The 26,750-nt window shown below is 38.1% G+C and overlaps 1 pseudogene; it reads left to right on the top strand.

The window, feature by feature from the left end:
* Positions 1 to 671: 671 nt before the first annotated feature.
* LOC122026722 overlaps positions 672 to 26,750 on the top strand; it is a 100,704-nt pseudogene continuing 74,625 nt past the window's right edge.

Raw genomic sequence — 26,750 nt, forward strand, 5'->3', positions numbered from 1 at the left:
CAGCTCTATAGCCTGATCAGAGTTAGCTACTCTTCCGGGTCGCGACAACTCGAGCCGCGTCCCATCCGAGGGCGCCCCCCTGGCCAGGGTACGTTTTCTGTTCATATTCTATGCACATTTCATTTTTTTATGGATTTTTATGATACTCATATATTCGTTGGATCTGCCTCGAGCATCGGGGTACCGGGGGCCGGGTCAACCCGGTCACTGGTTGCAGGTAGCGTTGACCAGAGGACTTCTGAAGACTTGGTCAACACAGAAGCCATCTCAACACACCCCCCCTCCGGGACGTCACGACTACGTCAACATTCCATCCACCTCACCCGGCTGTCCGTCTGACTCAGCTTCCGGACAAGATCAGACATCTAGGGTTGATAGATGTCCTTCCATTATGGATTAATCAGAAGCTTCAGTTTGTGGTGTTGTTTGTCAATGAAAAGTCCAGCTTTTATTCAATTCCAAAACTTTGCACACTATAGTTTTGTGGTGTCGTTTGTCAGACCAATTAATATTGGCTAAAATTATTTTATGTCATGTGACTTCATGAAGGATATGACTGAATAAATATGTTTATACTGCACCCCTTTTTTTTTCCTTTATTCTAGTGTAATTTTTAATTAATGTCTTGATTTGTAAGGTAAATATTAGGAAAAGTAGATCACATTCACACGATGAGCCGGAGAGGTTATGCTCCTTTGGCTCACATTATGGTAAATATTATTTTTTATACTTCTAAATTAATTATTGAATATTGTTTCTAACTATTTTTTTCTAATATTTCTATACCTAAGGAAAAAAACAAGACTACTAGATACACAAATTACAAGATCACAAGTTTGGATTGAAGGTCACAAGAAAAAAAATGGGGAACCTAGTACTCAATCAATTGGAGAGAAAATGGTAATAAAATTATATCTTTTTTATTTGAAGAAGCTCATAAAAAAATTGGGTAACTTAAATTTGTTATTTTCTTAAAAATTAACTTTTTTATTTGCAGAAAGAAAACATGAATGTCCACCAGAATCTCAAAAGACTACTAACATTACTGATGATGCAATAAGCATTGTGTTTGGCAAGGAAACAAGCGGTAGAGTGCGTGGATTGGGCTTTGGAGTTACACCATCAAAAGTTGGAGCTTCTGTGCAACAAAATCAAATTGTTAAACAACTTCAAACTATGGTACATAACCTTCAACAAGAAATGCAAGAAATGAAGTCTATGTTTTTACAAAGTATAAGGCAACAGAATCAACAAGAACAGGTTAATAATTAAACAACATACATAAAATAAGTTAATTTGGAATCTACACTTATATGTTGACATTGTTTGACACAATTTATTTATAAAATTAGGTTGGCAGTGGTGGCATTGGTAGTGGTATTGGGAATGAAGTTGGTAGCAATTGTGATATCAATGATGCTGCAAAAAATGGTGATTTTCATAATGTTAATAAACATTTAGCTACTGCTCAGGTAAACATAGTTTAAACCACAAAATTATTACAAAGATTGGCATGATAGAATTAATAACTTGTATTATTTTTTTACAGTCAAATTTGAAGAATGTGAGTTATGGAGATATCCATGCTAATACTAAATGCAATTTGCTTCATTGGTGTGTTGATGGATTATTTGTTGTAGAAGGTCGAATTGTGTCCACAGATCCAAACACAAAAGTGCATCATATTGTTCTTGATGGATCTTGTTGGAAAGTTTGGGTTGACAAGATTTTGGTGGAGAAGATGGATCTAATTCGACCAAATGAGGAAATACAGTTTCTCGATGATGCAATAGGAAGTACAGTCGCATGATTATCTAAATTTATAGTCTTATGTGATTGATATAGATTCTACTGAATTGTGGATTGAAAGTTTTTAGCTAGTTTGTGAGAGATTATGTATCTTGTTTTTGTATTGAATCTTTTTGTTTGGATGATACAAACTAGTGACTTTTATTTTGTTTTGTCTTTAGCCATTTATTTCTGTTTAGTTTTATTTTTTAATTTCACATTTTGGGTTTGGGTTTATTTTGTTGCAGTATTTGTTAAATTGGAATTCAAGATTGTTTGAGAATTATGGAGCTATAACATTTTTCAACAGCGTGCTACGCATGCTGTTGATGAATGTTTTCGCGGTGTGCATTGCACGCTGTGGATACTGTTGGGGATCGGACGGCCGGCTTGAAGGGGGGTTGGATAGACGGCACCCCCGGATACTCGCTTTCTACACTATTGTTAGTATGCGCAGCGGAAATCTAATACTAACTACAAATATGAATACAAAGAAAGCTTAAGACAAGAATAAGAAATGCAAACCAAGCTAACACGTTGTTTAACGTGGTTCGGAGATTAGGGCTCCTACTCCACGGCTGTCCGTAAGGTGGACGATCCCGATCGTTCGGTGGATTACTTCCCGGAAAACTTCCGGCTAGCTCAAACCTCCTTGTGGGTGGAGAAACCTCACCACAACCCTCACAAGAGCTCCTTTGACGCTAGGGCACAGGTAGACTACTAATAGAGATTAACCACCTCTATTTCGTCAACTCAAACCAAGCTACCAAGCTTTGGTTTTATAGGCCACGGGTTGGAAAACCCCGCCTACCAGTCGACTGCTAAAACATGCAGTCGACTGCCCTCTGTGGAAATTCGACCGTTACATCCCAACGGCTCGATTCCATACGAACAGAGACATTCTGTTCGCTGCCAGTCGCCTGCACCAGTCGACTGCTAAAACATGCAGTCGACTGCTACAGTACTGCTACAGTAGCGCTACAGTACTGCTACAGTAAACCTTAAAACTAGGATTTTACTCCGAGTACAATCTCTCATGCACTCGTACCCTCACCCTTATGACTCATTTGACGCTTCATTTGCAGCTTTGACCTCTTGCCTTCAAGCCTACTTCCTTTAGCTCTCGTCCATCGGATGCATTCAAGCCCGCGGCTCGTCCCCAATGCCATCCTTCGCGTATGCCTCGAAGTCGCTTCCATCGGCCCTTGTCCTCGCTGCCTTGTCCACGGTCCCTTGGATGCTCCATCCTTCACCGGACCCGAAGCCATCAACCTGGGTCACATGTGTATCCTGCAAACCTGCACAACTCAAATACACATATCAAATACAAGGGTGAACCTAACTTAAACCCTTTGCCCAAACACCAAAACACATGGTCCCACGGACCATTGGGATTGCTCCAACAGATACTTGTTTCAACATCGTGCATTGCATGCTGTGGATAGTTGTTTTTATTAGTTTTCACAGCGTGCATTGCTTGCTGTGGATAGTTGTGTTTGATAGTTTTCGCAGCGTGCGTTGCTTGCTGTGGATAGTTGTTTTTGATAGTTTTCGCAGTGTGCATTGCATGCTGTGGATAATTGTTTTTGATAATTTTTGCAGCGTGCATTGCTTGTTGTGGATAGTTGGTTTTCACGGTGTGCAATGTACACCGTCGATAGTTACTTTCGCGGCTTACATAGTATGCTGTCGATAGTTATTTCCGCGGCGTGCAGTGCACGACGTCAATACTAATGACTTTCAACCGCTTTAAACTATGTAGCGTGCAATTCGTGCCGCGGAAGGTGATTTTGCACGCTGTGAAAAGACATTTTTGTTGTAGTGCTAGCTTTCTATATTTCCCCGGGTCAATTAATAGCTCTCACTGCGCTAGTGCTAATTTAACATTAAGATTATAGAGGTATCTACTCGTTTGGTCCTAGCATGTCAAATTTTTCTATATTTTCCAGGTCAGCAAATGAGATATACTTGCATTGTGAAATATATCATTTTTTCTGGGCAAGCCACTTTCCCAAAGAAGGATTTGAGATCACAAAGTCTTCCATCTTTATGTTTTTTTGATGACAATATATCTTTTTAAGTGTGTAATCTAGTGGAGTCTATCACTTGTAATTGATATCTATATAAATAATAAAAAGTACATCTTTATGATTGTTTGTTCCACCTTGTAATCTAGTAGCTTACCCGTGGGCAAATATCTTGTTGCCGTAGCTATAGATGGAAGGAACATTCGGGCAAATGAATTTGCATACTCTCTCAGCACATTTGCGGGTCTCGAGGCCATTGCTGGAAAAGGCCGTATTAGTGTAATGTCTTTTCTTTCATTCCAATTCTTGTTTTTCTTGAAAATGCAGCTGATTTTATTTATGTTGTCGGTAGATAAGCTTGTTGTCTCAACTTCATGCACATGGCTGTCGACCTTGTCAACGAGACAAATTAAACTGGATAGTGAGATCAAGGGCTTGCTTTTGTGGCTTCAAAAGTTGATGAAGTAGATGCATTGGCTAAAGTGTTGGCTGGTGAGAAGGATGAGGTAGTTCTCACTACAAAGTGATTCATGTTTCCAGGTTTCATAATGATAGCAAAAGCTTATGATATTTGGAATCAAATGACACAACATCATGCCATATACATCCCTTTCATGTTTTTGGTTTAATTAGATGCCTACCGGTACGCCCTCGTGTGACCAATGAAGAAGTTCATAGAGACGAAAGTATCTTAAATGGTAGTTGATTTATGGTTTCCAATAATGTCTAACAAATTCAATGATGGTTTGGGAAGGCTGCTGCCTCGAAGGGATCTAATCATCGCCGACCCACTAATGTTAGTTCCAGGCTAGATGCTCAGCAGAAAAAGCTCAACCTTCCAATTCTTTCTTCCCACTACTACAATTGGTTCATTGCCTCAAACAATGGATCTTTCGAAGAGTGCATGCAACGAGATTACAAGGCAAACAAGTGGGTGCTTTCTAACAAATTTACTCTTCTATTTAACTTTTTCTTTGGATTTTCATTTTTTGTATTAAACACCCTGATATATATATCTGCAGGATGATTTCTGAAAAAAGAATACGTACGTGAAGGCTATATCAAAGAAGAACTCAATATTGATGTTTTGGTCCATGGAGAGCCTGAGGTGAGCATTGGAACGAGACACATATTATCTAGATTCAAATTAGGAATGTCTGAGAATGCATATATCTTAATTAGCTTGGAGCCCATATCATTCTGATTTTAATTTTGTTTTATTTTCCACTTAGAGAAATGACATTGTTCAATATATATTTTGGGCAACAATCGTCTGGCTTTGCATTCACGATTAATGGCTGGGTGCAATCTTATGGTTCACGCTGTGTTAAACCTCCCATCATTTATGGTGATTGATCCTGTATGAGAGCCGTAGAGAAGGTGCGCTGGTGACGATGGCTTAATTATTGACAGAGAGAAGACATTTTGACCTCCAAGGAATGCCTTCCTTAAATCCTACTCATACTTAAACGATACTACCAGACGTTAGTGACCAAAGACTAAGTAAAAGATCCCTAACAAAGTCCTCGATGCTCAAGTCAGTTCAATAATCCATGGTGAAAATGAAGAATAGTAGAAGATGTGTGATAGCTTAGGTTTCCGATGCAAAAATGTGTTCGTACCTTGCCAATGGAGAAGATTCCCCATTATATACCATCTCTCATAACTTTCGTGATCATGAGATGTCCCCATGCGTTAGAGTTTGTTAGGTAATGGAAAAAGTACAGCCTGGGTAATATGCAATAATAGTCTGAGGAATCTTCCGCTTACCTATTTGTATATCTCTTTTGACGGAGAGAAGACTATTTGACCTCCAAGGAATGCCTTCCTTAAATCCTACGCATACTTAGACGATACAACCAGACGTTAGTGACCAAAGACCCGGAAAAAGATCCCTGACAAAGTCCTCTGATGCTAGCCTAACATATTCTGACCGGCCTATATGGCTGGTCTATCTTGTTAAATATATCCTCGCTGGTTTGTAAGGCCGGCATTATATCTGCTTTGGTACTTAGGCTGCTTAACTATATTTGGTACAGGATCAACATTCTATTAGGAAAATAATAAACAATAAATAATACAAGGCTTTATATGTGCTGGAAATGTATTCAAGGGATCACATGTTATATTCTGTGTACTGGCAATCCATTTAGGATCTAATTTGAAGCGGAGCCTCATAGGCCAAGCTGCCCTTTACCCGATCGGGCTTACATAGACAACTTTATGAGGTATCTTACGCCCGACTACCCCTTATCCGGTCAGACATGCATATATAATTTCCATAAAGTCGAGTTCATAAAGAGTTTTTTGGAACTGAGTGCTTTATACACCTTAAGTCCGGCCAGGCTCTATTTGACCGTGCACTCATAATGAGATCCAAGAAACTCATGGAAATTACTCCTCATTAACTGGTCAAACATTTCATCCCACCCCATTAGCTTGCCGTACTTAGACTTAGTTGGCCACTAGCTGTTTTATTCTGAGAATGGAAGCTATAAGCACTTCCCTCCCTATGCTCACTTGGCTTGAAGGTTGGTTGAGCCGATTAGTCTTATCCCGAGCAGCCCTTTAAGGGTTGATCGAGTCAACAGGTCTTATCCCGGGCGGGCTTTAACTTGTTCACCTTGGTGTTACCCGCCTTGGCTCTGAGTGACTAAGGCTGTTAAATGGAGGATGTTCTCTCCTACTACTTTGATCGTCCCGTCATCTTGACGTTGACCGTCACATCATCATGACTTTAGCTTCTTGGGTCCTTTTTTTACCACCCGTATCACTAGCTTACCCTTTAATTCTAGTCGAAGGAGATGTAGTCGACTGACTGGACCCAAGTTTAGTTTCATGCTTGCTCATCTCTTATTCGCCTGGGAAACGCCCCACTCGTTCTATACACCTCAGTTTATTATTAACTTTTCAAGAAACGACTTGTCAAAGGCACATGGTTCAAAATGTGATACTAAGGATATGCGGAGAGGCGCCTTGTCAGTAGAATAATTTGGTTGTCACCTCCATCATAAATGCCCAATTATGGGTTGATGTCACGTGACTCTCTTTTTTATTTTTCATAACAGCTTCTGATACATGCCTCTTCGTATGACACATCCTCCTTTGTAAATCAACGGCTCTCCACGCGCAAGCCATTATGATCACACTGTTGCAATTAAATTACCCTTTATAAAACCCTAAGCGACGTTCGTTCGCATCACTTCGCCCTTCGTCTTTCTCGACCTTTTTTCTCTGGTGACTCATCCTTTCTTCATCCGTCTTCTTTCTCAAACACTAAGTGCTCAAGTAAGTTGTTCATCCCTTATCCATTGTTAGTATGGTTCAAGAATCCTTCGCCCCTTGGTATACCTTCACTCATTCAACTTTTGATGATTTTGATAGGGCATATATCCAATCTAGGTATGAGATTCCTGAGAGTTATAATATCACTATAACAAAAATCCTCATAGACATCAGTGGAACAACGGTTTTAAGCAAAAATCGATCTCTTTGGGTATTTTACACCGGTTTTTCCAAAATCGGTGTCTATGAGTGCAGATTTTCGCTCATAGACATCGGTTTTTTTAGCCGATGTCTATGAGCGCCTTTTTTTCATTAATAGACATCGATTTTAACCGCGGTTTTTAAAACCGGTGTCTATGAACCAAAATTTTAGCGGACTTTCGTAGCGCCCTTTCTTTTGGGCTTCTCCTCACCCACAATAAATCGAAACCCTAATCCTCTGCATCCTCCTTTTAGGAGATACCATTTGAAAGACGAGCAATGGATCTCTTGACGGCGATGTGGACGGCGGTCGTCGTCAATGCTATCGCGGTCTACTGATTCGTGTGGGTGATGGGCTCGGCGGAAGTGAAAGGCAAGCGGGCAGTGAACCTTAAGATGAGATTGATCATGCAGGATAAGGTGCAGGACAAGTACAAGCAGTACTTGTCCTTCTTTCTCCGCTCCAAGGAGGGCATTGCCGCCGCGCCCGACGACGATAACGTCCCTGCCTTCGTCGACACCTTCTACAACCTCGTCACAGACATCTACGAGTGGGGATGGGGGCAGTCCTTCCACTTCTCGCACTCACTTCCCGGCCGCTCCCACCGGGAAGCCACACGCATCCACGAGGAGCTCGCCGCTGATATGAGAGATGGGGATCTCCTCTCTCAGATCCCCATCCGAGGTCGCTCGCTCCTCCTTCCCTTCACTATGACCGGCAAAAGGATGGCCGCCCCATTTCTCTTGCTGCTAATCGCGTCCTGCTAATCTCTCTTGCTGCTAATTGCGCTCCGGGGTGAATCGCAGCGCAAAGGGCGGCTCGGACTCTTTGTCCCTCCATCTCTGTCCTTTCTCCGTCTCCCATTGCGTCACCCGGAACTAGATCGAGATGGTGGTGAAGCTCTCGAAAGCGGAGAAGAAGGTCCGCTACGACAAGAAGCTGTGCTCGCTTCTGGACGAGTACGGGAAGGTCCTAATCGCCGCCGCCGACAATGTTGGGTCCAACCAGCTCCAAAGCATCCGCAGGGGCCTCCGCGGCGACTCCGTCATCCTCATGGGCAAGAACACCCTCATCCGCCGCTGCATCCGCATCCACACCGAGAAGACCGGCAACAAGGACTTCCTCAACCTCCTCCCCCTTCTCGTCGTACGCACTCTTCGCCATTTCCCATTTCCTCATCTTTAGTTCCTCCATGAATCGATCATTTAGCTATTTAGTAATAATCCTTGACTGATTCAGGGGAATGTGGGATTGATATTCACAAAGGGCAATCTTAAGGAAGTTAGCGAGGAGGTTGCCAAGTACAAGGTGTTGAATATAATAAATGTGATTTTTTGATGTTGGTTATCACGATTATCATAGTTTTCTGTCGAGTGATCAATATTTTTGGTGTTTTCCATTTGCAAGTTCGTAGACAACTTTTTTGCTAGATTGTATAAACCTTTTCCACTCCGTAGTATCTTTAGTTCAGTACCCCATGCGTACATTTGAATTCCTTCAGCAAAGGGGCCAGATATGAAACACTGAATCTATGCTGCTTGATCATCTATCTGTTAATGTGTTTTTAATGCTATTTTATGTTGGATATTACAATGATCAGAGTTTTGGGTCAAGTGATCAATATTTGTTGGTTGAGGTTTTCCATTTTGCAAGTTCTTAGATAACTTGTTTGCTATATTGTATAAACCTTTTCCACTCTGTAGTACTTCCTGCACCAAAGAGACCAGATATGAAAAACCATTTATCATTTTTATTAGAAAACTTTTCTTCTATTCTCTCAAGTAGAATTTAAATGCTTCATTGATTTTAAGTACGAAGTAGAAGTCGGAGAATTTCATTATAGCTAATCCATTATTAATTTTTATTGTAGAATCAGCTTAAAAGGAGACTTCACACAATGAGTGTTGCTTCTGCAACATGCTTTCTTTTTCCTCTTGCCATGTGGGACACAATATTAGTAAGTGTAATTGAAGAAATTACATGTATGCCTTTAGATAAAACAATCTTGTTCTTTTTGTGTGATATTTCCACCAAATTAAACCAAAAGTTGTGTTTGGTTTGATCTGTTAATGTGTATTTTTAATTGATTGGCTGCAGGGTTCAGCTTCTGATAGTATTGTTAAGTTTCAGTTTCCAAGCTGGGCATACTTGAGTACAATCTTCTTTGGAATTATTTTCATATTCTTTGCCGATAACATTGCTGAAGAAAGGTTAATTGCTAATGGAACTTCTTCATAACTATACAACTGCCTTAGGAGAAACTGTTTGAATGATTATCTAACAATTGAATGTTCATGCTGATCTGGGATCTGGATTCACAAGATTTTTGCATGTCTTATCTTTCATTCTTTATGCCTTGAAGCTTCTTTGCATTGTCATTGACTTTAAAGTATAAAAAACTGAAAGCCATTGTGTGGTCAAAGCAGGGCCAGAATATGAAGTATTTCTTACTGTACTGCAAATAAAAAAGGAACTTCAGCATCATCGTTATTAGAATTGGACAAAACAATGTTCTCCACAAGCTTTAACTGCAATTAAAGCTTCATTGTCTAGAAGTTGAGATTGGAAAATATTTTGTTTTAGTTATACTAGCATCTATAATGCACTTACAAAATTAGCTAATAGATAATTATGGTTCATTGACACTTATAAGGCTATTACTTTTGTTAATGTATCTTAGATGAAGCAAGTAAGAATAAAAGCTTCATAGTCTCATTTTGATGCTAGAAAAAATCAAATACTGATCCAACCATGGCTTTTTAATAACTGATTGTTAAGAAACTTCACTCAAGTTTAAGTAGTATACCATTCTAGACCACACAATGACCCTACAAAACAAATTAAATGTTTAAATTAACTGGTATATTGTGCCTACAAGTTATATGCTCTAACTTGTATTAGGTTAGACTTTGTTACTGGTTGGTTTCACCAATTCAACCCATACTTGAAAAGTTTAAACCATTTTTTGAAACTTCAATTGATTATATTTGATTATTAACCACTGCCTTATAGGGGGATCACTGTACATAATTATTCTTATCTTTTTATTTTCAAAGCGGCACTAAAATTAAGATTAACCAGGGTATTGTAACTGGTTAAGTGGACAAGAACAATCGATCATAATTTAACAAAAAAGGATTGTAGATATTATAGATCTATGTTATTCTGAATCGGACATGCTAAGATCAATGATATGACTACCGTGTCTTTATACTGTTTAATTGCTTTTATACTACATGCATTATTGATTATGGCAGAGTCAAGTATAGTAAAGATATCCTAAGTTACTTGGAGGATCTGTGGCTGAACGATGAATGCCAATATAATGGTTCTATGCTGGATGTCTTTCTTGTTACTGATCAATGATCCCTCTCTTCCTGAGCTTTGTCTTAACTAATGTTAATGCCTGTTTACACTTACATGTGGTTGAACATTTGCAGGCTGCATCTTGTTTTTCTTCTCCAAGGCATCTAATGATTTCTGGAGCATGCATTATTATTATGGAAATCTTATATCTAATGGATTTTTCCCTTTTGGGTTTTGTGATTTGTTCTTCAATTTTGGGATTCGGTATGCTTCCTCTTCTCTCTTGTTATAATATATTCCATTTTGACATTGCATGCAGTTGTTGGAGTGTATACTGAAAGCCTAAGCTTTGTAAACATTCATTATGAATAAAGAATCACATTTGGTCTAATTATCTACATTTGTTTGTAGTTGTTCATTTAATTTATATTGTAGATAACATAGTATGTGGTGTCACATACAGAAGATGATGTTATCAGTACCTTATAAATTATAAACAGTAGCTCACGACCAGAATGGAAAGGAACAAACCATTAGAAGGTCGTAGTGTAATTAGGTATTAGTTTATCTTGACTATATAATTACACTAGTACACTCAGAGTGTATTGAGTAGGACCATTTGAGGTCGTTTCTTTTATACTGACTTTATAAAGGAACAAAGACCTCGGTTATTATGGAAGTGTGTGCTCTTACTCCTAATATAATAACAAGCACATATATTTGATATTTATTTCTTTAATTTATCAATGGGTGAGATTTAGTTCGATGAATCAATAAGCCCGATAAATTGGGAAATGATATCACTTATAGTGTGTGTTGTTGATTATAGAAGGAAACTGTGTCCTAGAGATACTAGGTTGATAATGTCCCCAAGAGGAGCTCATAAGGATTGTCATGTTAAACCCTGCAGGTGGACTTAGTCCGACATGACGATGAGGTTGAGTGGTACTACTCTTGGACTTAGACATTAATTAAATGAGTTGTCAGTAACTCACTTAATTAGTGGACATTCGATATCTTAAACACAGGGAGACTAACACACTCATAATAAGAAGAAGCCCAAAAATGTAATTTGGGATTGGTGCGGTAGTTCAATGATAGTTCTCTAGTGGAATGAATTATCATTGATAAAATTAAGTTGTGTGTTCAGGGTGAACACGGGATGCTTAATTTTATCGGGAGACCAAAACCAATTCCTCCTCTCGGTCCCTATCGTAGCCTCTTATTTATAGAGTTCTATACCCACCTATACCCACCTTCTATACCCACCCAATGGGGGCCGGCCAAGCTAGCTTGGGAACCAAGCTAGGGCCGGCCTAGGTATAAAATTGGGTGGCCGGCCCTAGCTTGAACCCAAGCTAGTAGGGCCGGCCAAATAAAATTAAAAAGAAATTTAATTTTAATTTTTATTATTATGTGGAAGATATATTTTAAAGAGAATTAAAATTAAAATATCTCTCTTGTAAAAGATCTACAAAAGATTAAAGAAAGAGATTAGATCTCTTTCCTTATTTGTAGATTGGAGAGATGTTTTATTTTTTCTTTAAAAATTATTCACATGTTGATAAAATTAAAATTATAGAAATTTCCTTTTATCAACCATGAAGAGATTTTAAAGAGAAATTTTATTTTTTAAAATTTCCGGAAACAAATTAGGAAGTTTTAATTGTTGATTAAAACTTGTCCTCTTTTGTTTCCAATGATGTGGCCGGCCATCTCAAGTTAATTGGGAAATTTTGTTTTATTTTTCTCAATTAATTCATGTCAAGGAAAATTAAGGAAATTTTATTGTAATTAAATTTCCTAATTTGCCTAGGCCAAGGAATATAAAAGAAGGGGTGAGGGTGCCTTCAAGAGACACAACATCTATTATTCCTCTCCCTCTCTTGTTCCTTGGTGTGGCTGGCCATCCTCTCCCTCTCTTCCTCTTGTGGTGGCCGAACCTCTCTCCCTTCCTTGGAGCTCTTGTGGTGGCCGGATACTACTTGGAGAAGAAGAAGAAGGAGGAGAGAAAGCTAGTATCTCTTGGAGCTTGGTTAGTATTTTGGTTTTTCTCCTTGGTGAAGCTTTTCTTTTGTGGCCGAACCTTGCTTGGAGGAGAAGAAGGTGGTTAGTGATTTCTCATCTCGGTTGATCGTTGCCCACACAACGTCCGAGGTTAGAAGAGGAATACGGTAGAAGATCAAGAGGTTTTTCTACAAGGTATAACTAGTAATTTCTATTTCCGCATCATGCTAGTTATTTATGGAAATAATACCAAATACAAGAGGCTTACGTTCTAGAATTTCGAATATATTTTTTCGAAGTTGTGTTCTTTTATTTTTTTTCTTTTCCTTGTGATTTGATTGTTCTCTTTGGTTAACCTAAAGTTATTTTAAGAAATTAAATATTAGCTTTCTATTAAAGGTTTTGTCTAGTCGGTGGTGGTTGCTCCCATATCCAAGAAGGCCATGTGCCTCGCCACGTCAGTACTGGGAACCTTTTATGGAAATTAATATTTAATGGAATTAATAACTTAAGGAGACTTGGGTCGAACGTGTTAAGTTCCGCAGGAGATCCAAGTCAAAACCTAAAAGAACAAATAGATTAAGTTTTGGATCAAACGTGTTAAGTTCCGCAGGCGATCCAAAATTTAATTTAAAAGAACACATGGTAGCTAGGAAAAGGTTCAGACCTTTGTACAAAATTTTTGTACAGTGGAACCTATAGGTTTTCCGAGTAGCAACCAACAATTGGTATCAGAGCTAGGATTTTGCCTCTGTGTATTTGGTATTTAGTTTAATTATGCACATGTCATACATAATTTAGGCAGGTTAATAGTAGGATGTGCTAACTCTATGGATGCAGGATCCAACTATTATGGCTTTTAGTTATTATGTGTGTGATTGGACCCTTGGACATGTCAAGGGCATTTATATGTGTGTGCATGATTGTATTAAAATACAGCAGGAGCTGTATTTAGTTTTATTAGGATTTTATTTTTGATCTAGATACATGTACATTCCTTTTATGGAATATAGGATCAAAATGTAAAATTCTATTTATGTCGCGGATCGAATCTTGCAAAGCGTGGAACCTTCTAAGGACCAGAGGCGCATAGGAGCAAGATGGATGCGACAGTTAGACCCGGTGGCGGTGGCCAAATATGGCAGCAGCTTCGGATGACAACACACGGAAGACAATTAAAGATAAAAGCCATAATAGTTGAAAATTAGATTTTCTATTTATTGCTTTTATATTGTGCTGTGTGTGTATGTTAGTTTACAAGTTTAGTAGGCTAGCATAGTTAAAATTCCTCATTTATAAATAACTAAGTGGGAGAGGGATTTTTAAGTAAATCCCATGGTCTCCATTACTGGTTTGTAAGTGATGCAAACAAGCTTGCGCGTTGGCTCTGAGTGCCTTCCTCCATAACGGATGAGCTTGTTTGCGGATCACTAGAACAGACTTCCATTTTTGGATGACTATAGGAAGTTAATTAAGAGCGTGTGATCTTCCCCAACGGAAGGGGCATAATCTTATTAATGGACTTAGTGTCAAGTAATGGTGTACACTTAGACACATCTAATAGTATCCTCCCCAACGGAGTCACTGCTATTATTTGTGTGACCAAATAATACCAACTATTAATTTTATTTGTCAAAAAGTTAGGTTGACAAGATAATAAAATTAATGGGTTAAAACCCTTCTTTTACAAATGTTGAAATTGTATACGTCCACACTAACGTGGCATACAAAATTCATGGTGTTATGAGGTGTTGGTTAATTTAAAATAGTATTGTTTGAGGAATCAATATTATTCTAAATTTAGAGTTCTGACCAAAAGTTATTTGTGATTCTTAGGATGACTTTCAACCCACTGTCCATCATACTTCAACAAAATAGACTTACTAGACCAAATTACATAGATTAGAAAAGAAACCTGGATATTGTTCTGACTGCTGAAAGCTATAAATTTGTACTGACTGAACCTTGTCCTGATGCACCCACTGGTGAATCTACCCAAGAGGAGATTGAATATCATAAGAGATGGGTAAAGGCAGATGAGATGGCGCGGTGTTACATTTTGGCTTCAATGTCAAATGTATTGCAACATCAGCATAAAGATTTACCAACAGCTTATGATATTATGAACAATCTCAAGGAACTCTTTGGTCATCAGGATAGGGCTTCTAGGCAAGAAGCCATGAGAAAGATAATGACTGCCACCATGCAAGAGGGTACTCCTGTAAGGGATCATATCCTAAAGATGATGGCTTATCTGAACGAGATACAGATCCTTGGAGGAGAAATTGATGGGGAAACCCAGATCGATATGATTCTCCAAACGCTACCTAGAAGTTTTGAGCAGTTCCGCCTGAACTATAATATGAATAAAAGGATTTATTCATTAGGGGAACTACTGACAGAACTTCAAGCAGCAGAAGGATTATTTCGTCACAATTCTCAAATTCACTTTGCTGAAAATGGTTCTACTTCTAAACCGAGAGGAAAGAAGAAGAAGAAACAAGTGAAAGTGAATAAATATCGAGTACAGGATTTAAATCTGAGTGAAGAAGTCGAAGGGCAAATGCTTCATCTGCAAGCAGGCAGGACATTGGAAGGCGAACTATCCTCGTAGGAACCAAAACAAAGGTATATCTCATGCTCTAGTTGTTGAAACATGTTTAGCGGTGTTATCTACCAAGACCTGGTGTGTGACGGAGCCAATGATCATGTCTGCAATTCCTTGCGGGGTTCGAGAAACCGACTATCTGAAGGGAGATTCTGTCTACATGGGCAATGCTACTAAGGTGGCATTGCAGTGGGAGGCGTCTACTTATCTTTTAGTAGAAATAGAAATTTGGTTTAAGAAATTGTCTTTATGTACGCTTTAGAAAGAATTTAATTTCAGTTTCTAAACTATTTTTAGATGGATATTCGGTTTCTTTCGATAATGATGTAGTTATTAAAAGAAATAAAGTGATTATCTGTTCTGGTGCATTAGTTGATAATTTGTATATTTTAAATCCAAATTCTTCCACAAAGCAAAACATGGAAATTTATAATTCATCTTCTAATTCTAATAAGAGAAAAGAACCTTCAGAAATGAACCAAGCATATCTTTGGCATCTAAGGCTTGGTCATATTAACTTAAGTAGGATTCAGATATAGCCGATGGACTTTTAAGTTCATTAGAGTTGGAAAATTTTCCAACTTGTGAATCTTGCTTAGAAGGTAAAATGACCAAGAGGCCGTTCAAGGCCAAGGGGTATAGAGCCAAAGAAGTGTTAGAATTGGTTCACTCTGATTTGTGTGGTCCTATGTCTGTCCAGGCAAGAGGAGGTTTTGAATATTTTGTCTCTTTTATAGATGATTATTCAAGATATGGATATATTTACCTAATGCGCCACCGAGTGCTTTGATAAGTTTAAAGAATACAAGGCTGATGTGGAAAAACGATTAGGTAAAAGTATCAAGACACTACGATCCGATCGTGGTGGCGAATACCTCTTAGGAGAGTTTAGGAATTACTTATCGAGGCCGAGATTCAATCCCAATTGTCTGCACCTGGAACACCCCAACAGAATGGTGTAGCGAGCGAAGGAATATGACTCTTATGGAGATGGTTAGATCAATGATGAGTTATTCAGAATTACCAAATTCGTTTGGGGATATGCTCTGGAAAAGCAGTATACGTTTTGAACTTAGTACCTTCTAAATCAGTTTCTTCTACTCCCATAGAATTGTGGAATGGCGAAAACCCAGTAAGACATATTCGGTTTGGGGTAGTCCACATGTCTTTGAAACCGAGATCTTGATAAGTTAGAATCTGCTGAAGTTCGGCGTGTTTGTGGGATATCCCAAAGGCGAAAGGAGGTTTATTTTATAGTCCTAAAGACCGAAGGTCATTGTTAGCACCAATGCCCGTTTTTAGAAGAAGACTATATAATGGATCACAAGCCCGGTAGTAAAATTGTTTTAGAATAACTTAGAGAGGACACGTCTACCTTACAATACAAGATGAAGTACCACAAGAGGCGCAACACGTGTCACACATGATACACAACCACGAGACGGTGCCTCGTCGTAGTGGGAGGTTGTGAGCGACCTGAGAGATTCATGTTTTGGGAGAGTCTTGGACTTGATCCGGGTAAACATGAACCTGATCCCCAGTCATATGATGAAGCACTCCAAGATACGATGCGACATCTTGGCAAAAGGCGATGAATTCGAAATAGAGTCTATGTACTCTAATAAGGTCAGGGAGCTTGTAGAACCACCTGATGGTGTAAAAGGCATTGGATGCAAGTGGATCTACAAAAGGAAAAGAGGACGACGGGAAGGTAGAAACCTTCAAAGCTAGGCTTGTTGCAAAAGGCTCAAAAAAGAGAATCGATTATGAGGAGACCTTTTCACGGTAGCCATGCTTAAGTCTATCCGGATACTCTTATCCATTGCTGCTCATATGGATTATGAGATTTGGCAAATGGATGTCAAGACAGCTTTCCTTAATGGAAGTCTTGAAGAGAACATCCATATGAAGCAACCAGAAGGGTTCATTGAAAAAGGCAAAGAGCATCTAGTGTGCAAGCTCAATCGGTGCATTTATGGACTGAAGCAAGCTTCAAGGTCTTGGAACATCCGGTTTAATGAAGTAATCCAGTCATATGGATTTATTCAAAGTCCGGATGAGTCTTGTGTATATAAGAAGTGTAACGGAAACGTGGTGGTATTTCTTGTACTATACGTAGATGATATTTTGTTAATTGGCAACAATGTCAAGGTATTATCAGACGTAAGGGTATGGTTGTCCAAACAATTTGATATGAAGGACTTAGGAGAATGTGCACACATTCTTGGGATCAAAGTTATAAGGGATCGTAAGAAAAGAATGTTGTGTCTATCCCAAACTTCATATATAGATACAATCCTTGCTCGTTTTAGCATGCAGGATTCCAAGAAAGGTTTCTTACCTTTTAGACATGGAGTAGCTTTATCTAAAGAGATGTCTCCAAAGACATCAAAAGAGATAGAGGACATGAAAGCAGTTCCTTATGCTTCGGTTGTAGGAAGCCTAATGTATGCAATGCTATGTACGAGACCTGATATCGGTTTTGCCGTGGGCAGGGGGGGCAGATATCAGAGTAACCCTGGACAAGGACATTGGACTGTGGTAAAGCATATATTAAAGTACCTGAGAAGGACTAGAGATTATATGCTAGTTTACCAAGCAGACGATTTGCTCCCTGTGGGTTACACGGATTCAGATTTCCAATCAGATAGGGATAACAGTAAGTCTACATCAGGCTATGTGTTTACTTTAGGAGGTGGAGCCATTTCATGGAGGAGTGTTAAGCAGAAATGCGTATCGGACTCAACCATGGAAGCTGAGTATGTAGCAGCCTCTGAGGAAGCAGTATGGCTCAGGAACTTTCTAATGGACTTAGATGTGATTCCTGGTTTGCCCAAAATCATCACAATTTATTGTGATAATAGTGGTGCAGTTGCAAACTCGAAGGAACCACGAGCTCATAAGGCAAGTAAACATATAGAGCGCAAGTACCACCTGATACGAGATATCGTGAAGCGAGGAGAAGTTGTCATCGCCAAGATTGCATCAGCGGATAACCTGGCAGATCCTTTCACTAAGGCCCTTCCGGCGAAAGCTTTCGATCGGCATGTGGAGGGAATGGGAATCAGATGTATGGTAGAAGATATGGCAGCTTAGTCATTAGTATAAGTGGGAGATTGTTGGAGTGTATACTGAAAGCCTAAGCTTTGTAAACATTCATTATGAATAAAGAATCACATTTGGTCAAATTATCTACATTTGTTTGTAGTTGTTCATTTAATTTATATTGTAGATAACATAGTATGTGGTGTCACATGCAGAAGATGATGTTATCAGTACCTTATAAATTATAAACAGTAGCTCACGACCAGAATGAAAATGAACAAACCATTAGAAGGTCGTAGTGTAATTAGGTATTAGTTTATCTTGACTATATAATTACACTAGTACACTCAAAGTGTATTGAGTAGGACCATTTGAGGTCGTTTCTTTTATACTGACTTTATAAAGGAACAAAGACCTCGGTTATTATGGAAGTGTGTGCTCTTAATCCTAATATAATAACAAGCACATATATTTGATATTTATTTCTTTAATTTATCAATGGGTGAGATTTAGTTCGATGAATCAATAAGCCCGATAAATTGGGAAATGATATCACTTATAGTGTGTGTTGTTGATTATAGAAGGAAGCTGTGTCCTAGAGATACTAGGTTGATAATGTCCCCAAGAGGAGCTCATAAGGATTGTCATGTTAAACCCTGCAGGTGGACTTAGTCCGACATGACGATAAGGTTGAGTGGTACTACTCTTGGACTTAGACATTAATTAAATGAGTTGTCAGTAACTCACTTAATTAGTGGACATTCGATATCTTAAACACAGGGAGACTAACACACTCATAATAAGAAGGAGCCCAAAAATATAATTTGGGATTGGTGCGGTAGTTCAATGATAGTTCTCTAGTGGAATGAATTATCATTGATAAAATTAAGTTGTGTGTTCGGGGCGAACACGGGATGCTTAATTTTATCGGGAGACCAAAACCAATTCCTCCTCTCGGTCCCTATCGTAGCCTCTTATTTATAGAGTTCTATACTCACCTATACCCACCTTCTATACCCACCCAATGGGGGCCGGCCAAGCTAGCTTGGGAACAAGCTAGGGCCGGCCTAGGTATAAAATTGGGTGGTCGGCCCTAGCTTGAACCCAAGCTAGTAGGGCCGGCCAAATAAAATTAAAAAGAAATTTAATTTTAATTTTTATTATTATGTGGAAGATATATTTTAAAGAGAATTAAAATTAAAATATCTCTCTTGTAAAAGATCTACAAAAGATTAAAGAAAGAGATTAGATCTCTTTCCTTATTTGTAGATTGGAGAGATGTTTTATTTTTTCTTTAAAAATTATTCACATGTTGATAAAATTAAAATTATAGAAATTTCCTTTTATCAACCATGAAGAGATTTTAAAGAGAAATTTTATTTTTAAAATTTCCGGAAACAAATTAGGAAGTTTTAATTGTTGATTAAAACTTGTCCTCTTTGTTTTCCAATGATGTGGTTAATTGGGAAATTTTTTTATTTTTCTCAATTAATTCATGTCAAGGAAAATTAAGGAAATTTTATTGTAATTAAATTTCCTAATTTGCCTAGGCCAAGAATATAAAAGAAGGGTGAGGGTGCCTTCAAGAGACACAACATCTATTATTCCTCTCCTCTCTTCTTGGTGTGGCTGGCCATCCTCTCCCTCTCTTCCTCTTGTGGTGGCGCCTCTCTCCCTTCCTTGGAGCTCTTGTGGTGGCCGGATACTACTTGGATAAGAAGAAGAAGAAGGAGAGAAAGCTAGTATCTCTTGGAGCTTGGTTAGTATTTTGGTTTTTCTCCTTGGTGAAGCTTTTCTTTTGTGGCCGAACCTTGCTTGGAGGAGAAGAAGGTGGTTGGTGATTTCTCATCTCGGTTGATCGTTGCCCACACAACGTCCGAGGTTAGAAGAGGAATACGGTAGAAGATCATGAGGTTTTTCTACAAGGTATAACTAGTAATTTCTATTTCCGCATCATGCTAGTTATTTATGGAAATAATACCAAATACAAGAGGCTTACGTTCTAGAATTTCGAATATGTTTTTTCGAAGTTGTGTTCTTTTGTTTTTTTTCTTTTCCTTGTGATTTGATTGTTCTCTTTGGTTAACCTAAAGTTATTTTAGAAAATTAAATATTAGCTTTCCATTAAAGGTTTTGTCTAGTCGGTGGTGGTTGCTCCCATATCCAAGAAGGCCATGTGCCTCGCCACGTCAGTACTGGGAACCTTTTATGGAAATTAATATTTAATAGAATTAATAACTTAAGGAGACTTGGGTCGAACGTGTTAAGTTCCGCAGGAGATCCAAGTCAAAACCTAAAAGAACAAATAGATTAAGTTTTGGATCAAACGTGTTAAGTTCCGCAGGCGATCCAAAATTTAATTTAAAAGAACACATGGTAGCTAGGAAAAGGTTCAGACCTTTGTACAAAATTTTTGTACAGTGGAACCTATAGGTTTTCCGAGTAGCAACCAACAGTAGTGTCATGAGTTGCTGCTTCTGTAGTGATTGGAAACTGGACAAGGTCTTGATGATCCATGGTCCAATAGGTTGGTGGGTTATATACAAGGCTATCCTTGTATTGTTTACAGTATTCATATGGATTTTCTCTTTTGTGCTTTAAGTTGGTTGGCAGAGAATGCACACTTGTTTCGGGCTGTATTTATAATGATCTGACTTGTGTAATGTGAATCATATATGTTCAAAGATATACATGATCAAGAACAATGAATCAAGCTACTTAGCAATGCCGTGATTGTGTTCCAGCACCATAGTCATAGGCACAATATAACATTTGTATTTTCCAAGGTACTTAGGCAATGAATTTAGCTGTGTATTTTGATAAATATTTTTCTTTGTTAAATTATTTAGCACCCAGAGCAACATAGTTGTTTCTTATATCATTTTTGTATAGTCATAATGAAAAATGAAAATCTGATATTTGTTCAGGATCAAGAATAGTACAATTTAATTTAACACATTTCATGTCTGATATTTGATGGTATTTGGACATACAAAGGAAAGAGGGCAACCAACTTATAGCCATAGCTTTGAGGGTCATGAATTACTAATGATGTGTTTATCCTCGTGTTTGTATATCCTTTACTCAACATTCACATGTTCCATTGTACCTAGACCATTCTGGGATATTTCACTAGGATGTCCTGATAATATGGTTGGTGTGTATAGTTTTGCTTTGATCTGGTTACACTCCTTGAGAAACTTAAGAGGATGTGTTCTTTCTCTTCTTATAACCAGCACTTGATGGCACTTGATGTCAACTGGTGGTAACAAGCACCTTACACTTCTTATTTGGCAGCAAAATGTGAAACCGTCACCTTGGCAACCCCAACAGGGTGACCCTCCACTATTTGGAAAAGAGGTAAATCACGACACATGCAAGGAGGGGTTGAGGTAATTAGTGGGGCATTTCACACCCATTAGGAATTGACCTCAAGCCTGTTGGCAACAACACCATTGCATGAACCAATTGCGTCAACCCGTGGGGGCACCTTACTCTTCTTCTTGATTAGAGAGTAAGTTGCAAGGACTGGAATGAGATTAAAGAAAACATTATGAATGTAACAATGATTTAATTGATTTGAATTTACTAGTGATATAACCTTTTACGTAGCTCAATGAAAGATCAGCTAAGCTGACCCCAATAATTAGGACAAATAAGGCTTGATGATGATGATAACATTGAAGGTTACTTATCATTCTGGTGTCATGCTGGCATGCTCAGTACACATAGTTGACATGTATGAAGTTAGACAGTCAATCCTGCTCTGTCTCTCTTGTTTCTTTGATCATGATCATGTTAAATTATGATTAGGTATTTTTGAAGCAACTTCACTTGGGAGATTTAGAAGAGGTCCTCAAGATTCTCAGCCAGGATCAGAGGGAGAACTTCAAGAAAATATTCAGATGTCTCCACTTCCAAGCTGATGATGTATGTTAATCCTTATTTAATTTGTTATGGGCATTCATTTTTTTTTTTAAAAAAACATCTATATAGTTAACTCATTCATGTTTTGCCTTGTAAATGATAAGTCTATTTGTTGCAGGATATTTAACATCCTTTATCGTATATCACATATTAATGACAAGACAAGCAATTTCTCAATTTCTGGGTAAAAAATTGCTATTGCTATCCTTAAATAGCAATGTTAAAAACAAATTGGAAAAATGAGTGCTCCTCCGCCATTAATGATTTTTCTTGTGTGGTGGAATTTTTTTCAATAGGAGGATGTAGACACACTTGTGCTTGGGCCTTACACTTTCTCAATGTAATATGCCCAACTAAATAGCTAATCTGTCTTGTTTGCTAGTTAAGTGAGAAGTTCTTTTCCTGATTTCTTTCTTCCCGTTTGGAGAAATATCAGAATAGTTCTAGGATGAATTGATATTATGTCTAAGAATACAAGGTACTGTTTGATGTGCCCTTGGACACCAATTTGGATAGCTATTGGGATAATCGTTGAAAAACCACAATGATGAATGTTGTGTGTTTTGGTCAAAATGGATGTCTCAAAGAAATAAGGTAAATCAGAATGATTTGTCTTAAACATTCAAATTAATGGCATCATCTATTATGGTCTTGCTGTGATGTATATGGTTGCCTAACGTTGAAAAACCATTTCCCTATTTCATTAATTTGGCGTTATGGTTAAGAAGTATTTCTTTTCAGTTTAATCTTGTACATTACATCTTAACTTCATTATTCCCTGAAACTCCTGTTTTTACTTACTAGAGGATTGAATGGACCCAAAAGGAAGCTCTAACTTGCTGTTTTGGGTGCTGAACTAAGGAGGCAGCTGCCTTCTTGCCGCATTCCTTGTTGCTGTGGTTGATAGCAGAAATCACAGAAAATAGGGGGTTTAGTGCAGGATATTCAGGATACCAAGATGGCATCAGAGGTAGTACAATAAATAGTATATCTCTTCATCAGAGGTAGCTTTGTTCTTCTATGCTTCCTTCACTGGATTTGTTGTGTAGTCATATTTCTTTGTTCAACCATTATCATGCCTAGTAAGTCGTTGTATGATGCTGTCGGTTCTTATCAATCTGTACACTTGAATTAGAAGGAGCAAATTATCTATGTTATATTCTAAGCAGCATATACTAAGTGTCATATATAAAAGTTTTAGATTCTATGTTATATTCGTTATCTTCCACAGCAGCCTTTAAAAACTCAGTATTCTATTTTATTTGATACATGTACACATTTGTTTTAGTTATTTAACATATGGTGGATTTATGTGTTTTTACAGTTTACAAATCTCAAGTACTCCAGAGTTGAAATTGATGAAGTGCGGTTCGAGTGGGCTGAATGCATGCTAGATTACATTTGAAGTGCGGTTCTACCTTGATGTGTTAAAAGAATGTTCTACCTTGATTTTGATATCTATTAGCTAGCTTTTGATGTAAAAAGAATGTTTGGGTATTTTATGAATTTTGTTGTAAGAAGATTATTTATATAATTTGTGAATATTTGTGTATTTTATGAATATTATTGAATGAAGAATATTTGTATAATTTGTGAATATTTGTGTATTTTTTTTTGTTATTGTCGGTTTTTCATTGTTTCGGAAATCAAATTTGTGCTGTTAAAAAATATACATATTACATCGGTTTTCCACCGCTGCAAAACCGGTGTTATTAACTAATATTACATCGGTCATTTACCGCTGCCAAAACTGGTGTTATTAACATACAATATTACATCGGTTTTACACCGTTGATGAAACGGTGTCGTTAAGTGATACTACACCGGTTAATAACCGATTCGAAGATCGGTGTCGTTAAGTGATACTACACCGGTTTTAACCCGATGTCTAAAATGACAGACTTTTAACATCGACTTCATAGACATCGATCGAAAATGAAATAGACACCGGTGGAAAACCGATGTCTATGAAGGTTTTTGTTGTAGTGTATTATTCTACCCTCTCGAGAAGATCGCCCTCATCGTCCTCCTCTTAATCTCCTTACCTTCTTTTCAGACTAGTTAATAGTTGATTTGCGCTTTCTTATTCACCTATTTGTGTCAAAAGTGAGCTGATACTTCCATATCCCTTTACAATAGTTTATCTCAAATTTATTCTTTCATATGTGTGGAATGTTCATGCTGTTTCGCTTATTTAACATACCTCCTACTCCTCGCAATATTTACATATTTTCTTACCCCAAGAAGTCAAAGCTGGGAGTTTTCCTTTTCTAGTCTCATCTAAGATGGTCTTCTTTTTCGGATATGCCATCATTGAACAAAGGCAGAAAATCTTACTTTTTCTTCCTAGAGATACTCGAACTTGCTACTTGGTCCATAGAGTGGCAATCTTCTTTTCCTCCTCTCCTCGACCTTGAAAAATTTAAGCAGGATCCACTCTTTGTTTCCTACTTCACTAGACTGAGCAACCTACATTTTAAAATTCACCTGTGGCTATTTGGTTTGAGCCCCATCCAAAAGAAGGTATCATGTTTCTTTGGTAAGTTTTAGTAATTTGACCTTTGCTTTATTGCTAACTGAGATGTTTTTTATCTCGTGCAGTGGATGCCATCTTGAAATCCATGATCAATGAAGAAATCAACCTAACCCAAGAAGAACTCTGCACTAAGGAGCAAGAATTATTGGCTGAACGCGGTCTACCCATGGCTGCCCCTTTCAGTGGGGCTTCTAAAAACCAAGCAACTGAATCCAGTGCAGCTACTACTTCTGGTAAGCTACCTTCTGATGCACCACCAATACTTGAAGATATCCCTTTAGAGAAAAATGCCTCCCCCAAGAGAAAATGCAAAGGGCACAGATTGATCCTTGCCCCTTCCCCTAAGAAGCGAGTTTCCTTCTTGGAGATATCCTCTTTGCCTCTAACATCAATCCAAGAAGAACTCGGCTAGCAAGAGGCATAATCCTCTGGACGAACTTTGTTTGTTCATTGCCCTGATAGTCCAATTATAACGACCCAAATTTCCTCATTTGGAGTTCTAATAGTGGTTAAAAATATATAGAAATACTTTAGAAATATTCTAGAGATTTTTAAAGTATTTTTATGTAATTTTTGGAGGTCGTTTGGTATTTTTACTAAACGAAAGAAGTTGCAAAAAAATAAAGAAATTTAGCCGAGGTTCGAACCGGAGACCTCCGGCTAAGCAAAGCCTTTCGTTGTCTCAGTTGACCAGGAGCCCAAGCAGACATTGCCGATTAAAAGAAGCATGAAATGTATTTAAGTAGTAGAAGTTAATAACAGGAAATAATAGGAAGAAAAGAGTTGCAGCCGAGATTTGAACCCACGAGCCAAGCCTTAAGCAACACGCGACTGACCAAGTGTTCACGTGGACGGTTCTGTTTAGAAAAGGGTAGCAAATTTATTTAAGATAGTTAACAAAATATTAAGGTTATAAGAAGAGAACTTAGGGCTTAATTTTCCCGTGACCTAAAACCTAATTCCTCTTCTTTTCTCTCCCGACGACGTTTCTCTTCTCGGGAGAAATACGCAGCAGGAGCTAGGGCTACTCTGGTGGTCGGTTGAGGGGTTTTCCGAGAGCCATTTACATCGTTGAGATCACCTTGTCGAGGAGAGCACATAGAGGTGAGGAAGTGGCCGAGATCTTCACTTCTCCGAACCCTAGAAGTCTTCTTCTCCTTCGGTTTGAATCCAAGAATCATGGTAAGTTGCTACTCACCTGTGGTAAGAGTAGTTCCAAATTTGCTTTGGTGTTTCCTTGTTTTTCGAGTTTTGCCGTGAAGATTCTTTGTTTTGCTTGCTGCCGTAAACCCTAAAGAAAGAAGAGAAGGATTAGTTCAGTTTAAGCATGAAGAACATATTCGAATTTTGGTTTTCAAGTGATAATTTTCCTTTGCTGGTTAATTTTCCTTTGCTGTTGCGAGCATGAGCAGTCCCTCTTTGTGTCGCTGTTTGTGAGCATGAGTAGTTCCCATCTACTATTAGTTAAGCATGTGTAAATTGTAGCTACGAATTCAAAGGTCTGTTGTGAGTGCCATATATTTAGAAGTGTGTTAAAGGTTATCTGTTCAAAGAAAGTTGTTTGATGTTTTTGATTTGAGGAAGCGCAGTCAACTCAATTCTTTGATAGAACATGATCAATGGGGATGTTTTTCCTTGAAGATGTTCTAGGGAAGAGATAGAACTGATTTTAAAGTTGTAAACAATAAGGAAAGTATGTAAACTTATATGAACTGCACGATACATTGTAAAGATGAAGACAGTAGGGATTTAAGTGTAATTCTGAGATTTGTTCTTTTCTTTTTAGTTCGGCAGTAGCATGCTTGAGGTAGCTGTGAGTTTGTGTTCCCTTTTTCCATTGTTTAGCAGTGATCGTTGGTGTTTAAGGCTTAAAACAATGAAGCTTTGGCGTTCTTATGATATCTGGAATTTTGTTTTCCTTGCCATGAATCACAAAGGAAGGAAGTAAATGGTATAGATTAAGCATGTGATTTGGATTTCTTCAAGCCTGGTAGATAGAATTTCAGTTTTTGATTGGTT

This window comes from Zingiber officinale, chromosome 10A, assembly GCF_018446385.1.
Source record: "Zingiber officinale cultivar Zhangliang chromosome 10A, Zo_v1.1, whole genome shotgun sequence".
In the NCBI taxonomy this organism is placed as follows: Eukaryota; Viridiplantae; Streptophyta; class Magnoliopsida; order Zingiberales; family Zingiberaceae; genus Zingiber; species Zingiber officinale.